We start from the raw sequence: 18,268 nt of genomic DNA, 5'->3' as shown, positions 1-18,268 counted from the left end.
CATAGAGACATGACTGTAAGCTCACAGTCTGATCCAGTAATAATGTGTTTGGTGCTTTGCACTTGAAAAGGGATCAAGGTTAAAATACAGCAGATTTTAAATGTTTAGATGTCTATTTGTATCTACTGTAGCTACTTCAACAAATGTAGCAAATTCAAATACTGAAATGCTGTTAAAACATGTTCTTTCAAACTACATTCTGCAGCTGCACCACAATCCTGCTCACTTTGAAATTTTAATATACAATCTCCAATATTATGAGTATGACGTTCCATCATTGCGACCAATCACATCATGAGTGATGGAGATAATTATAAAGCTTCATACCCATTTTAAAAAAATTAAACTGAGATCACACATTATGTGCAATAAACATTTCAGTGCAGGAGCTGTTCTGATAAACTGACAGCTGTCTTGTGTGCAGAGTCACAGTGTTATAACAGAAGGACATGCAGAGGTTTTATTGTGTAATATTTGAATATCAGAGAAAAAAAAAAACGCTGTTCAAGGAATGACTGATGTGCATAAAAGCGTTAACTTCAGATAGTCCTGAGTAATTAAACTAATATCCAGCCAGGATTCAGATTCTGACTGACAGTAAACCTCAACTAATTAATGCGCTTCAATACGCACTTTGATACAGCGAACAGCTTAGCTTCACACCATGGTGTCACCATGGTAACTGACCCAAAGTTTAAGTTACCATGGTAACTGACCAACAGTTTAAGCTAGCTCTCTCTCTGGAACTGAAAACCCAGAGTTTCCCTCATCTCAGGCTGAACAAACTCAAGAGTTTTCACTAATCCTGCTTTCTGGAATACACCTCAGGTATCACTTTCTTTCCTATTAACATAAACTTGGCATAAAAAGTAAGGAAATTTGTGTTTGGTAGATTATTACTTTGTTGTAACAATGCTTCTTGGCAATAAATCTTATACCGTTGGAAAGCCTGCTTATTTCCCTTTTAAATGGTGCCAAATTTGTAAGGAACATGCATTTGTGGGATGAGCAGCAGAGCTGAGTATGTGGGTTGCGCCCATGAAAACTTGCCAGATCTTCTCTGCCATTGCCAAACAGCATATTTTGCTGTTGCAATTGACTTTTGTTTTGAGCTTCTGGTACCCCCAGGTGCTTCCAGGAGGCCTGCCATGACTGCCCTTCACCGTCAGGCCCGTTTGCGCTGGTGTCAGCAACATGTGCACTGGAACCTGAACATGTGGAGGAATGTTATGTTCAGCGATGAGTCCAGATTCTGCCTACAGCAGTTGGATCATAGGATCAAAGTGTGGAGAGGATGCGGAGAACGCTATGCTGATTGCTGCACCGATAGAGTAACATCTTTTGGTAGAGGCAGTGTGATGGTGTGGGGCAGCATCTCCCTCACTGGAAAAATGAGGCTTGTCATCGAGGCAATCTCAATGCAGAGAGATGTCGAGATGAGATTCTGCAACCAGTGGCAATCCCATATCTCCACAGTCTGGGACCGAACTCTATCCTCCAAGATGACAACGCTCGCCCCCACAGAGCGGGGTTTATCAGAGACTACCTCCAGAATTTGGGGGTGGAGAGGATGGAATGGCCTGCCAGCAGTCCTGACCTCAACCCCATTGAACACTTGTGGGATCAGCTTGGGCGTGCTGTTTGTGCCAGAGTGACCAACACAACCACGTTGACTGATTTGCGACAAATACTGGTTGAAGAATGAGATGCCATCCCACAGCAGTGTGTGACCAGGCTGGTGACCAGCATGAGGAGGAGGTGCCAGGCTGTTGTGGCTGTGTATGGTTCTTCCACACGCTACTGAGGCTCCTGTAAATTGTTAAATTGCCAATATGTCTTGTTTCTTCAAACTTCAATCATCCAATCCAACAAACACCAAACAAGAGTCAATGGCAGAATAAGCTGTTTGGCATTGGCAGAGAAGATTTGGCATATTTTTCATGGGCGCAACCCACATACTCAGCTCTACTGCTCATCCCACAAATGCATGTTCCTCACAAATGTGGCACCATTTAAAAAGGAAATGAACAGGCTTTCCAACGGTATAAGATTTATTGCCAAGAAGCATTGTTACAACAAAGTAATAATCTACCAAACACAAATTTCCTTACTTTTTGTGCTATGTTTAGGTGAACACAACCAGTGTGACATTCTATCTCAGCAGCCGCAGAATGACAGAAAGAGAAAGTAAATGACATTTGAAAGTGAGGGTGGGAGTAAACTCTTGTCTCTCTCATGGCGCTCCAACTGTAAGACTGACTGAGTCTGACATTTTCAACTTTTCAAACATTACAGTTTACTGAAGAGACCCTTTCACACTGTCACTACAAAACATTTTTTCCTTTAATTTTTAAAGGTTAAATCTCTGTTGAGCTGTTCTGGAGTTCTTGAAAAAAGCTGCAAACATATAAAACTAATCTGTATTAACTAATGCAGTTGGTAAGTGCACAAAAAATATTTTTGATCTACAATCGCTTTGGAAATCAAAAATTACCAGCATTACCTTTTAAGATGTTGTAAATTTCAACTGAATACACACTGGAAACCTCACTTGGTGTTGTGAAGTGCAGCCTCACAGAGCTGTTTAACTGTAGACTCTAACCCAATCTCTCTTGTTGAATTAATTGTCTTTTTTTATCATTTTATTTTAGTTTTATTGTCAGTATTACAGTTGTAGCGACTACTGGCAACAATGTAAAAGTCGCTGAGAGGCTGAGGTTGGGCCTTGTTTGCCGTTTGTCTGACTACCAAAAAGATTAGCTGAGATCAAAAAATAAGTTTAATAACTTTTATTAATGAAAAGGATCAACTTATTATAATGTGCACAAAATATACTCAAAATAATCACAGCGATGTGACCAGTCAACAAAAAATACGGCGACCCACTCACCCTCTGTCTCTTTCTTACCAGCCGGCATGCAGGTGAACAGGTGCTTATATTAACTATAGGATATCACCGCCCATATCCATGTGACCTGATTATCAATCACCGTGATCGTGCAATAATAAATAAACCAAAATAACCCAAAATATAAACCACACAAAAAAATATTACTTTGCAGTTCATTAAAACTTGACAGTTAATCCATTCATGGCTCCTACAGCAGTCATGTCAATTTTTTTTACTCTCATCTCATTCTTTGCGCTTACATAAAAACTTTTTTTTTTCTTTTTTTGTCAGAAGCTTTATTGTGTTCTTTGCTTTCCAGCACATGCAAACACATCCATGTATTACTCAAGCATGGTTTATTGAAATTACCTCCCCATGACTGTAATAGGAGAGGTAAGATCAATGGATGCAACATCCTGGCAGTCTGAAAATTGAAAAGAAAGATTTGTACTCATTAAGATTATACAAATCAAAGATAGTCAAAGTCTTCACATAGTGGAAAGGACAAGGTGAAGAAATCTTCACACAAATACAGTAATAATGTTTATAAAGATTATTGCTTTGCTTCATCTGTTTCTCTAGATTTATTCTTTGTGTCTGAGTCTCTCAGAGCTTTGCAGGGCGTGTTGTTAAGTGTGGCTTCCTGTCTGACTGAACCACAGAGGAAATTAGAGCTTGTTTGAGAAGAACTAGTCCTGCACGTATTACTGGGAAGTACGTGACAATACATACATGTTGGAACTCTAAAATGCATGCATTGTCACGTATTCAGTTTTCAGAGTGAGGCGCCACAGCTTCTCTCCACCAACCACAAAACAAATATACAGTTCTGAGAGTCCATGTCTGAAATATAATGGAGGGCTATCTTGTGTTGTTTACATTTCCTTCTATTATTTTGGTCTGTTTTGTCTTGTGTTTTGAAGTTCTTTTTTTTTTTTTAGGAATTTCATATTGAAAAAGCTGCAAATGTGGAGGGTACCCACTTGATTTTATCTAACTCAGGCTACTGAACCTTCATTTTAGCCTAAGTTGAATTTAACAATGCAAATATGAACAAGAGGAACAATTAGAGACCTACAACTATTTCAATGTACAAATGGGCCTCGTGAGTTTTCTGGTGAGAATTATTGTCACACCAGCTGTTTGACGTGATGACGTGATGCACCATTTATCTACAAATTCTGAGTTGCCACAAAGTGACATGTGACAATGGCAAACAAATAAGGTTAATCTCCAAAGTAAGAAATGTGAGATTTTCACTCGACACCAACAATAAGAGTCATTGCTGTAAAATCAATAACAGTAAACTTACGGTGTAACTTCCTCGTATGAATCCGTACATATAAAATGCGTTCCGGTTCTTACTGGTACTTAAATGTAGGTACAGCGGAAGAAAAACGAAACAACGAGAAACAAGGGAGTAACAATTGGGGTTTTAAAGTGTAACTTCCCAACATTTACCATGTAACTTCCCGGAACTTATGGTGTAATTTTCTCGTATGAATCAGTACGTTACATGTGTATATGTGTACTGAAATCAAATGTTTTTGCTCATGGCGGTTATGACAATCATTTTTTTATGCATGTGTGTTTGACAGGCAAGCTTCACCCACACTCAAGAGATTTATTATGCTTATGTTTTCTACTTCATTGTATGAATTTCAATAGAACAAGTCGAGAAATGGGTCTATACTTTTGAAAATTGGCTCCTAGCAGCCATGTTGGTCCAGCACTGCAGCAGCTCATAACAGGCAATCTTACCTCTCTCCAGTGCACAACTATGAAAGGCTTGTATTGTCATCCGAGGATGAAAAAATAACAATACAGTAATGTAATAATATACATAGTATATCTTTAATTACACAATAATAAGGTACGCAGGAAGTTATGAAAAATGATTTTATTCTTTAATTACACATAAACCACAACATATGTGCTGTTCTCCCAGTCTTACTCTGTAAGTACAGACTAGTTACCCTATAAGTACATGGTAACAACAGGGAGCAGGCTGTTTTATTAAGTTCACACTGTTCACACTGTGTAGTAGTGAAGCGAGTGCAACTTGAGGCAACAGGACAGTGAGGTAACTGGCAGTCAAGCAGATCCCAAGTTACAACAATATTCCCACGCATTTCTCTGGAGTACGAGCCTCATGAGCTCAAACTTCACCTGAAACTAAAGTATGTATGCAGGCATTCACATTTGTGTGTGTGTGTAATTGGTTGAAACAATGAAGGAATGCTCACTTACACATGACTTTCATTTGCAAGCATACTGGTATCTTATCACTTTAAGGAAGTGACTCATGGCGGTAAAGCACACCCTCTCGTCTGCTTAACTTAATTGCTTAACTATACTATACTAATACTCCTTCACCCGTCCACTTGGTTTCTAGTGACAAAGACCCGACCCGGGTCCAAATCATATTCACTTTCATACTTGGTATGAGCTTTGATCACATGATTCATTGTAATCATCAAAAGAGAATTTTTTTGAGGCATATGGAGTGTGTGAGCTTTTGTTTTGGGTACACAGGAAGGTGTGTGTGTGTGTGTGTGTGTGTGTGTATGTGTAGTAGTGAAGCGAGTGCAACTTGAGGCGACAGGACAGTGAGGTTACTGGCAGTCAAACAGATACCAAGTTACAACAATATTCCCACACATTTCTCTGGAGGAAGAGCCTCATGAGCTCATAAACGTCACCTGACACCAAAGTATGTATGCAGGCATTCACATTTGTGTGTGTGATTGGTTGAAACAATGAAGGAATGCTCATCTTTCAACAAATTCAGTTTTCCATCAGAGAAAAAATTATTTGTTGTGTTTTTTTTTGTTTGTTTAATTTTTTATGATCCTTTTAATTAAAACACTATGTGTACAGGTGGCTTGAGTAAAATAGTCAAATAATTTTTTACTAAATGAATACATAATAGAAAGTGTTCTCATGTGCACAGCCAAACCAACAATGAACTCATCTATTTACAAGTTTATATCCAAAGCCTGATGTATCTTATTCCTCTGTGCCGTAGACCTCTGTTGTTGTTGATTAAAAACACGTCACCGCTGCACTGGGTGACATGTTCCTTCATCCCAAAGATTTTGGTGACGTTAGTTTGTTTAGAAACGGCTCCAAAGACTAATAACAGTGATCACATTTTCAGTCTCCAGAGAGTAGTTCTGTGTAAAGCAGATTATACTGAGCATGCGCAGGAACACGGTTCTGTTTACAGTGCTTTGCTAGCCTATTCTGATTCACATACTTATATGCTTATAAGTAGATCAATTCATTGTTGGTTTGGCTCTGCACATGAGATTTGTTGACAATAAGAACAATATTGAAAATTGCCAGCCATATCCTTATAAAATATGAATATATACAGCATTTCTGAAATATTCAACAGATACTTTGTATAACTTAATTTAGGAAACTGAAGATTTCCCTTTTTTAATCTCACTTCAAAACCCCTGACAACTTGGTATCAAATCATAAATGTTGCTCTGTGTGATGGCCGCACTTGCAGCCACACAGCTGCATTGAAGTTTGTATCCCAGCTGGCACTCACACTTTGGTCTCTTTTACATTTGTAGTTCATTTTTTCCTCAGTTAGCTAATTTTAATTACATTTCACATTACATACAAATAAATAACAACAAACTGGATTTTGTTTCATACATCATACTCATTTTATTTTACAGTTTGGCAGTACATTAGCTTCTATTTGTAGCACGCACATTTGGTTAACTTTTGTACAGTCATTAGTTTAAGTTGTTCTAATTTTAATTTTTGAGTTACCAGTGTTGGGGTGCTGCTCCTGGAGGACATCTGGCCAGGCCTGGGCAAAGGATGTGCACCAGGACATGGAACGGTTAAATACAGGAAGTGGCCAATGGGGTTATACCAAGTCCTACCAAGGGAGGAACTGTTTATTTCAAGTTTAGTTATATTGTTTGTTCCTCTTTATTGAATGTTTAGTTGGGTATTTCTGGTTTAGTTGATTTAGTTGAGTTAACCTGTTTTGGGGGAGAATTCTGTTGTTTATTGCTTAGTTGGTAGTGTTTGTCATTTGCCAGTTACCCCTCTTGTGTTATGGTCTGATCAGCCAGTATATATGTTCCCCTTTGTGTTCATTTTGGGGGGTCTGTTAGAAAGGTTAAGTTCACTTTAGTTGAGTTCTGTTTATTTGACCTCTTTTATGGGCCCTGAACTTTATTTACATATTTTGTCATTTGTGCCTTTTTTGCATTTTTTGGCTAAAATAAAAACCCTCTTACCTCTTACACTCTGTAATGTTAAATATTCCCAATTTAACAATCAACACTCACAGTTAAAGTTTAGATCAAAGTTATTTTAACGAGTTTAACACTCAATACTTGTATTTAACATCACCTTTTTTCAGCTGGGCCCAGCTAACTTCAAAACAATCGGAAAAGAAATGACAGAAACACAAAAATTGAAATCTCTTGTGATTTGTGAGATCCCAATTATCAAGTCCCAAAAGTACATGTAGATGCTTGTGACCTCTCAACTCATCCCAGGAGCTCAACCTCTGGTCCTTTGTCATAATAATATTAATATGAAGCATGCCATATTGCCATATTTTATTTTATTTTATTACTTTATTTGACAGGGACAGTGCATAGTAATAACATATATGCCAGAGTTAGCCAGAAAGGCTAATTTTCATCTGTTGTCCCTGGGCAGGCAAAAAGTTGGAAACACAAATATTATGAATAAAAGCATTGAAAATACAATCAACAATAAAAGCGGTGAAAATATGCCGATACAAAGAAGCCTGCACTGCATGGAGACAAGAAAGACAGTTCTTGAGACACACAAAATCAACAATAGCATGACAACAATCAACAAACAGGATGACAGCACATTCAACAAATAGCACGACAACACAATGTCAGGACTGGTGAAGTGTGGATGTTACATACAAAGCCTATGATAAACAAGAGCAGCTCTTACGCTCAGCATAATAATGACAGGTCTAATAATTAATAACAAATAATAATCATAAGTCTTGAAATATGCATAATCCTCCCCAAAAATCATGCTTGAGATGAAACAGGTCAGCTCTGCACTGTATCACTATATTTGACTCTAGAGGATTGTTGATGTTTCGACTTCAGCACCACAGAAAGCATCAGGGCGGAGCACCTGGCTGGTTATTGATCCATGTCAGCTGTAGTGTTTTTCACTGAATGCAACTGAGAATGCTGCAGCTGTGGCCTGAAAAGACTCGGCTGTGTCAACACTTGTTATTATCACAGGTGTATCTCTTCCTGAGTAGTTGTGATTTGATCAAAAGTTGAATTCTGCTAGACTTGGCCAGTCTACACTTTAGTGTGAAGAAATCATGTGTATTTGGGGGCTTCCTATTGGATGAAATCATAGGATTGTCACTCATAATTTTGTTTTGCCTCTTTACTGCCACCTGCTATCAAAAGTGTCAACAGTGCTGTCAAAAAGTGCAGTAATTATAAAGAGGAAACAGCTCCTATTAAACAATAATTTGCTTCATTATAAAGTAACTTTATCAATAAATATGATACATGTCCTGATCACATTTATGGATTATGCTAGTCAAGGCAGCAATATTTCTCTGAGCAGTTATGAATATATTTAGAAAACAGGATCCAATGACTCCCTGAACGTAAGGAAAACAGGGAAGAGAATAAATAGTAGAAGCTGGTGAGTGTTGGAAACACATTAGATGGTTTGGACTTTTTACAGGCAATGTTGGACGTAAGAAAAAATGAAAATTAGATGAGTGTGAAGGGAACGAATAGAGAGAACCACTTCCTGAAGGAGTCTGAGTCTATGTAACCCTCTGGTAACTTGGGAACACTCTCTTTATTATATGGTCCCCCCGGATTGCCCCTATCATCCTGTAGATGATAAAAAGGTAAACACACACTTTACCTTTATATTTCAACATGACCACATCCGCAGCTTCTGTCTCTGTCTCATTCTCTCACTTACACTCTCCTCCATTCACCAGCTTAGAAAGACACAAAAAAAACATACAAACACACAAAATTAACAAAAGTCACTGTCTATTTAGAATCTAAACTCAGAGAGAACAATTTAATCGCATAATACCAGGTAAGGCTTAATTTGAGAGTAATGACTGACTTTCTTGCATTATCTTGCATTATCATTATCTTGCAATACAATATAATATGGAGTGATCAATTTTTGTGTGTAAATATGCAGTTCATTAAATAAAAAATGCGATGTACAGAGCTCGCAGTGTGACTTAACAGGTATAGTCTAGACCAGGAGTTTTCAGTGTCTGAGACTGTGGGCCTCCCCTCAGACAAATCTTGGAAAAATGGCTCCCCTGAAACTATCTGGAGCCCACCTGAGGAGGCCCACCTCCCATTGTGAAAACGTCTGGACAGAGTTCTTTCTTAGCGACACCATTATTTTGACAAGACAAAAGTAACAGGAGAGCTGCTGGTGTCCCTCAAACCACCAGTGCTCATGGAAGGGAATAATATTGAAGAAGAGCGGAAGAATTATGACAAAAAAATGGCATAAAAATCCAGGTCCAGGCACTCAGGGTAGGTTTGAAAAATAAAAGGCCTTTATTTCAGTGGGCTAGAGTCATTAAAAAAACACACCAACGCATGTCGGCTTGTGCCTTCTTCAGGGTGTGGAGACACAAAGAAACAGAGAAATTATAGTTGCAGTCAGAGACTTTGAAATGAGCCTGCTCTTTGTTGTGTTTAATAGTGCTTAACAGTTTCGCTTTCATCCTTCTTTCACTTTCTTTCTGAATCAGTCGCTGTTATCAAATCTGGCATGTGCTACGTTTTACCTGCTGTAAAAAGTCTTGCAGACAGATAATTGTAATGTGATCATGTGGGACCTTGTGGGATCAGGGACTATATATCGGTCCATTTGTCTCCTGTGGTCGTGGGAATTTCACTCTCTGTTTGCCTTTTCCTTGTTTGAACTTTCCAAAATACTGCCGGCAACCATGTGTAAATGTTGTAATTTCTGTTTCTATTTTCCTCACTGAAGAGTAATTTAACACCAGGCTGAACCTTGTTGTGTCATAGATCTTTTTCAGAGCACATATTTTGACTTGAAAAGCCACAGGTGCAACTAAAAATTGAGTTCATCCTGCACTTAAATGTGCATTCACGCACTGCCAGGTAGTCTGAACACTACACTTAACCCACACTCGATGCACACTCCTCCTAATACCGCTTCAAAGTGATATTCAGAGCCAAGTTTATCCCACAATTCACCACTGTCTTTTTATGCAACACCTTCTTTGAAAAATGTTATCAGATAGAAAACATTCAGAATAATATTATATTATATATAATATTTGATTCCACCTCTGAACCTCTGGTTGGGTGTGCTCTGTTGCACCTGTAACCACAACAGTGATGTCAGGGCATAAGGTTAAGACTCAAAATGAAGAGTTTTAAAATATTTGAACGTTGATTTCATGTGTATTTATTCATTTATAATGCAGCTCATGCATTCCTCACTACATGTGCATGCATAAAGAGTGTCACTGTACAAACATCTTTTTTTAACAGGTGGGATCAAGGGGGAAACGATTCAACATCAGGTGCCAAAAGAACAAGAACAAGAAGAATCAAAGAAATGAAATAAAATAAATACAAATAAATAAAAAACAGTATCTTAAGTCTTTGCATTGCATCTCCCTCTATGTGACCTATTTCTGTGACAGTGTTTGTTTTGCCTCCAAGAAAAACTTTTTTTTACAAGAGCATTTAAATGTTGCAACCAGTTAAATATGATACTTTTACAAGCATCACATCAACACTGATCTCCAGGTCATCTCTTACATATTTCAGACTTTATCACCTCAAACTATGTGTTAAACAATGTCCTTGTGACTTTAAACAATGATCGGAATGAGGTGTGGTGATAAACCTCAGAGCACCATGAGAAAAAGAAGCAACAGACTGTTGAGTGCAAAGAGTATCCAGCTCCACCTTGACAAGCTACAACTTGAAAAAGGTGCTTTCATGTCCTTGTAAATGTCATAATCAATTATCTAATGATAATGACTTTCTCGATCAGTACTCTGATAAAGGAGTAGTTTGACATTTTTGGGAAATATGCTTATTTGCTCAGATAAGAAGGGTCATACCACTCTGGTAAATATGTGAGGCTACAATCAGCAGCAGATTAGCCTAGCTTAGCATAAAGACTGGAAACAGAGGGAAACAGCTAGCCAAAGGTCTACATACATGAGTTTTTGCTGGTTGCATGGCAACCTCATAGTGACAACAAGACTCCAGGATGTCACTGCTCCCAAAATGTTTCTTGAAGCACATTTTGCTGATAAAACTTTGCACTTTTACTTAAGTATAAGTTTGCATATAGAACATCTACTTGTAATTGAGTACATATACATTGTAGTATTACTACTTTTACTTAAAGTGCCACTGCAGATGATATGTATAAATACTCTGCTTGGGACAATAATGTGTGTCCACAAAAAAAGTATAACAGTATAAAAGTAAAACATCTACTCCTTCTTCCTCGTTAAAAACCCAGAATATATGAATATGCAAGTATATTTCATTTTGAAAGTTTAACTACTGGACACAAGATTTGTCAAGATGTCAAAAGTCCATTCCTCTCTTTCCACATCACACTTGCAAGTTGAATATTGGACAAGAATTGGCTCCCAAATTAACTGTGATGTCAGTAATAACAATCATAGGCCCACCCCATAAAAATCAGATTTTCATGAGCCAAGAGAAAATTTCTACTTTCAGCAGACAAACATGAAAATAGCCTTCAAGTGTCAAACTCTGGATATATGTACACCAATCTGCACAGTGAAGCTCAAACATCCAACTGTAGGACCAAGAAGAAAACATATTTTTGAGCGGAGGCGGACTGTTCCCACCGCTTCAACTACAAAATTTACTTGTGTCTCTTACCTTAAGACCGTCTTGCATTGTGATCACACCAGTACAAGAGCCACTGATCCTTTCATACGATACACATGTGACCTTTCCAACATGTGCTGTATATGCTGCCACCGCACCTTGTTATTGTACGGTATCTTATCAGATAAACCGATTTAATCTCACCTAGTTAGTTTATAACCAGATCTGAAATGAGTGAATGCCACACCAGCACCACTAAACCTCCATAATGTCATGGCATTTAATTGAAATGTTTTACTGATTGTACTGATCGACAGACAGGATGAGACCAAGACCTTTTGAGACATACCACAGCAGCATATAATGCTCCAGACAGACAGGTTCAGGCCAGGTTTGAGGTTGAATTAGACTACGTACAGTCTGACAGTTTTCTAAAAAAGGAAAAAATACTCATTGTTGCACACACGACTAACAGGCTCATAGTGACAATGCACACTAATGTCTGGCAGGTTCAGCATCTTAGTTTAGCATGTTACCATTCCTACGCTAATTAGAACTTGACATAAAACCCAGCTGAGACTGACGTGAATGTCAGTCGTTTTGCAAGTATATGGTCATAAACCATAAGGTCTTTGGGACCTTGAATATCTGCAGCAAAACTCACAACTGTCAATATATTTCACTTTAAACCACAAATGTCAACATTATGGTGCAAAAAAAGTCAGGAGATCACCAAATTCATTAGGAGTCATTGTCTGGGGGACATATCTGTACAAACTTTCATGGCAATCCATCCAAAGGTTTGAGTTTAAGTTTAAGTGTGGGTCAAAGCAGCAGATCGACTGATTAATCAACAGACAGACCAACATTATCACCTGTAGAGCTGCTAGTGTAGCTAAAAATAGCCTCTTTCATGGAGAATATTTTGACCAGTAGGAAGAGCACAGGTGTAAATAATAAAATGAATGATGTCTGAATTGCATTTAGCTGCTACTCGCAGATTAATATCATCATTAATGTTATTAGTAACAGTTGTACTTTCTCTACTATGATAAGTCAAACCGTCAGCTGTGAAAAGGATCTATAAAAACATACAAAAGAATAGATGTGATAAGATGAGAAGAGGTTTCATGTGTGGTGTCACTGGTTTCCCCTCAAGCTGTGACATGGTCTGACAGGTTTCCTTCCCCAAGTAATTTCTTTTGGTGTGAGAGTGTGTCGGATTCTCATATTTTACTTATTTCAGTAAATTAAAATGTGGCTCTCACGTCTCTCTGCGAGCTGCAGTAAAGCAGGAAGTGATGCTCTGTCTCTACTGTAACTCTTGTTGCTGGCAGATCTGTTTCTATCTGTTTTTTTTCTGTGCTGCCAAGTTATTCTGTGGTCACTGTCTGTATTTAGTTCATGTCTCCGGTCACTCTAGATAATCTGTCACTCACTCTTGTCTTTACAGGACTGAGCAGCATAGAAATTAACTTTCGTTTTAGTGTCAGCAGCCATAGTTAATATGTTTCTCTGTCTGTCCTCTGTCCAGCTCTCGCACTTCCTCCTCCATATTTGGTTACTGAGTCATTAACTAGAAATACACACACACACACACACACACACACACACACACACACACACACACACACACACACACACACGCTCAACATAACAGATGTATCACAGAGATCTGCTACTGTTATGTGTTTTATCTGTGATATTTGCTTAGAATAACAGAAACCAGCAATTTCTCCATTTAATATCTCAAACTACAACACTGGTGAAAGTGTTTTGTGGATGGACTGAAAATGACTTCAAATGTGTTCCAAGCTGTAAATGAATAGTGTCAGGCAAAGCACTTTACTCCTTTGTGACAAAGTGGGTGAGAATACACCATTTGTCCCTACTTTCACCATCAATGCCACATAGGTTACGAATTTAACCATGCTTGTTAAGAGTTTGTTTAGCCATATGTCCATGATCAAGCTGTAACTTGCAGACACATACTATCCCAGGTTTGTTAGTGGTTTGCAGTAAGTTTGGTTACAGTCCACATACCAGCAACATTGTTAGTTAAAGTAATACAACTTAACATTGTTACGCTTAGTTATTGTTTATTGGGTTAGTTCTGCATTTCATAATTCAATCATTCTTTTTGTGCTACCTATCATACCCACCATGTGCTCCACAGACAACAGGAGGAGACACCCAACGATGTCCTGTATTTATGCACTGAGTGACATCATTGGTGATGTCACTGGGTTGGATAATGTGGGGGGTGGTACTAAATTATGTTAAGTAAGTTGGGTACTGTGACTTTGATCTGTTTATGTATGGTTGCAAGTGCATTATATGGTAAGCTATGGAAAAGTGTTTCACCTTGGAGGTTGGTAAGATTGAATAACTTTATCTCTTACCTGTTTTTAGGAGAGACATGGGATGTACCTGCAGCAATGATACAGCCCAGATTGACTCTGATGGACTGATGATGGAAGGGTCTATTTAAGAAGTTGCTTTTTGGCTGTTGGGGGGTTAGTACATCAATGTGTAGCTGCGTGCATATGATGATAAGTTCATATAAATTAAGTTGTTATGAGTTGAGTTTGATCAGTTAGACCAAGTTAACTATTTAGTTGTTCTTTTGTTTTTTGTAAATAATTTTTTTGTTTTTGTTACATGTGAAGCATGGTGCCACTTTTTCTTGTAAATAAACCACCTTGTGATACCTGGACAAGGTTTCCTGTGTCTGCCTCCTACCAAGTGACCAGCCACTCTGGTCAGGCTACACCACATCTTTGTACCGCAGATTAAATACCTTTGAATCACAGTGTAGAAGTTAATAGTCCAAATTCACCCATTCATGAATCTCACAAAATCTTCCCTTTTTTTTTGTAAAGAAATTATATCAGACTTTGTGCACACTAAGTGGCATCCATAAAACATCACTGGTGTTGAATTGTAAAATGTAACCACTATAGATTTTTTTAGTGTTTACAGTGGAAAAGTAAGTTTCTTGTTCATGAATCTGCTTGGATATTGACCTGCACAGACACATTGAAAAAAAGAGGATCCAAAACATAAAAAACAAACAAGAAATGAATGTCTATATGTTAGATTACTATATAAAGAAATTGTAGACACACATCCTTTTATCAGAAATGCAAGTTTTATATGTGTACAATCATTGACAGTATATAATAAAGTCATTGAAGACAGGAGGTGTTATTTTTGTTTTTAACACAATACTGCCACCTACTGGACTTTTTCTGAAAGGTATTTTTTTTTAAATAGATGAATTAGAAATACTGTATGTTGTCAGCTATCTGTTTCATTTCAGACATTTAAGGTAAAATCCCTGTTTCATGTCATTTCAAAAGCTTTTTTGAATAAAATGACATTGCGTGATTCAACAAAAGAGTGAAATAAATGCAAGAAATCAGTGCTGTAATTCCCTGTAATGCAAGGGTGGAATATAAAAAATATCTATAACTTTACTGTCTATGTTAATACTTTGACAGGGGAGTGTGTGCAGGCAGGCAGCCGACTGTGGGAGGGTGAAAAGGGAGCTGAGAGACAGATGATGGAGGGGAGTTGGTGGTAGGAGCAGACATGGGGGACAGTCCTCTGTGGCTGGGGAGGGAGAGAGCCTCGATGTGAGGTTCAGGAGGTGACTGGGGACCTTGCTGTTTGGGTCCTGGCTGTTGCTGCAGGATCTTGCTGTTTTCAGCCAGCAACTGCTCTCTGTCCACCCTGACCAGAGCTCTACAACACACAGTCAGAGCAATAGAAAGGACTGTGTACATGCAAGTAGAGACTAGAGACATAATTAATGTGTTATATCAGTTTGGGAAAAGTATTTGTGGTGGACCTGTTTGATATTGTTCCATGTTGACCAGTCTACATTTTAGTGTGAAGAAATCATGTGTGTTCGAGGGGAAATCATAGGATTTTGTTTTGCCTCTTTACTGCCACCTGCTGTCAAAAGTGTCAATAGTGCTGTCAAAAAGTGCAGTAATTATAAAGAGGTAACAGCTCCTATTAAACAATAATTTGCTGCATTATAAAGTGACTTTATCAATAAATGTGATACATGTCCTGATCACATTTATGGATTATGCTGGTCAAGGCAGCAATATTTCTCTGAGCAGTTATGAATATATTTAGAAAAACAGGATCCAATGACTCCCTGAACGTAAGGAAAACAGGGAAGAGAATAAATAGTAGAAGCTGGTGAGTGTTGGAAACGCATTAGATGGTTTTGGACTTTTTACAGGCAATGTTGGACGTAAGAAAGAATGAAAATTAGATGAGTGTTAAGGGAATGAATAGAGAGAACCACTTCCTGAAGGAGTCTGAGTCTATGTAACCCTCTGGTAACTTGGGAACACTCTCTTTATTATATGGTCCCCCTGGATTGCCCCTATCATCCTGTAGATGATAAAAAGGTTAACACACACTTTACCTTTATATTTCAACATGACCACATCCGCAGCTTCTGTCTCTGTCTCATTCTCTCACTTACACTCTCCTCCATTCACCAGCTTAGAAAGACACAAAAAAAACATACAAACACGTGACATGGACTTTGGGGCTCATCAGAACTGAGCTAGGATGACCCACAGTTTTTCCTCAAGACGATAGTCTGAAATCTGCCACGCATCAGACGCTCTGTTGGATTAAGGACTTTGCTTTGTATTAACTGTCATCTGGTGTCAAGTGCGTGTAGCGCAAGTGAGTGAAGTGTTTGAGAATGTTGTTATAGTTGCTGTTCGTTAGTGAATCGTTTCTGTTAGCTGATCTAAAGGGCTCATATTCATGTATTCTGCCGACTGGGTAGCCTCATATTAACAGCTACTGTTACCCACAGTTGCTAGATGTTAATAGGCATCATGTCTCAAGCATACGGTTAGGACTTTATGTTTGGCTTGTGTTGTGTAATATTTACTATATTTATGATAGAATAGCGGACTGAACGGACACTTGTAGGTCCGCTCGTTAATTAACGGGCGTCCACAACCCGTCAGTTAAACAGCTCGTTCAAACCCCGTATTGATGTCATGCATGTCTACTACTGGCCAATAGATGGCGCTGTTGCACTGCTGAGTGACATTAACCCACTGTTAGAGGGAATATGCTGCTTCAGCCTCAGATATGCCTGTTTAATACATGGTCACATTATTTATCAGCTGTTTGTCAGCTGTATTATCTTGTATAGTGGAAATTTATACATTCAGAAAGTAATATAGTTTACCATTTCTACATCAGCCTGTTATGTTTTCATACGGATATCTGACATGTTTGTTCTGATTTATTATGTTCATTTACACAGAACCACTGAGGCATCAGACTGTTGTACAAGGATTGTGGTTGTGATGGTGACAGTAAGTCCATACAAATTCAAGACATCTGCGTGATTCTGATCGATCACCTGCAGCAGGTTCTGTGTGAACAAATCCAGCACATAGTCATAGCAGGGAAACTAGAACTTCCTCACATAGAGTATGTATGTATAAAGGGGATGAACATTGAGATAATTATATGTATGTTAAAGAGTATGAACACATGGTAATTATTTAAGTTGTGTATGATGGACACCAGGGAGTCTAGTTAGACTATTCATGATAAACATTAAGTTCATTGATTAAGTATAGAAGGACCAGATAAGTATTTTACTTCTTTCTGACTGCAGCTAGAATCTTCTCTGGGTTTCTGCTGGGTGCTCTGGTTTCCTCCCACTATCAAAGACATGTAGGCTATGTTACGCCCAGGCCACACCACCTACCTCCACCTTTGCGTGACGGCTCCCTCGCTGAACTGCTGCGGCCTGCAAGCATGTGTTGTCCACACAGACAGCTCTGCTACTGGCAGCCCTATGTTTCTACATTGAGTATTGAGTTTGCCTTTAATAATGGCCATCAATAATAGAATGTTTCATTTCATGTTATTGTAAATTTCATTTCTATGTAGTTTAGACAGAAAAAGGTTCAGAAGTTTGTGCTCAATGGAAAAACAAACAACAAAAAAGGGCTTACCCATAAATATTTTTTAATGTCTGTGACATTGCCCCATTCTACAGATATAGACATTGAAACTATATTAAAAGATGTAATGTTGATGGTATGATGTCAATATGACTGTCAACAGATCATTTTCACTGTCTATTTTTGCTGAGAAAAGCCTCACACGGGAAGAAATAGGCAACACACCAAATCTCTAGATGATGCACAGCTGCAGTTACGCCTGAGCTGCGTGGCTCAGGTGCTACCAGGTATGCTCCTGTTAGTTCACCTGACCACTGGTGATGGCAAAACAACTAGAGTTGGTTCCTGAGCGCGGCACTGCGGCTGCCCACTGCTCCTAGTGTAGAGGATGGGTCAAATGCAAAGGTCACATCACACAACCATCTGACAATCATCCTTAATGAGGACTTATTGTGCTAATTAGGAGTTCCAAGCTCTTGTCAAATAATATTTCTCATCTATTTAGGGTGTAAGGT

General features: G+C 38.4%; 1 protein-coding gene and 1 long non-coding RNA gene across 2 annotated transcripts in view; both read left to right on the top strand.

Moving 5' to 3' along the window:
* LOC137190848 (programmed cell death 1 ligand 1-like) overlaps positions 1 to 18,268 on the top strand; it is a 68,497-nt gene that overhangs the window by 22,239 nt on the left and 27,990 nt on the right. The window lies entirely within an intron of this gene.
* Positions 16,356 to 17,949, top strand: LOC137190846 (uncharacterized). The gene is made up of 2 exons (XR_010930300.1): positions 16,356 to 16,503; positions 17,102 to 17,949. It is a non-coding gene; the product is annotated as an uncharacterized lncRNA (long non-coding RNA).

The sequence above is a fragment of the Thunnus thynnus genome, chromosome 10 (genome assembly GCF_963924715.1).
Source record: "Thunnus thynnus chromosome 10, fThuThy2.1, whole genome shotgun sequence".
Lineage (NCBI taxonomy): Eukaryota > Metazoa > Chordata > Actinopteri > Scombriformes > Scombridae > Thunnus > Thunnus thynnus.
This window is presented reverse-complemented; position numbering and strand designations above follow the sequence as displayed.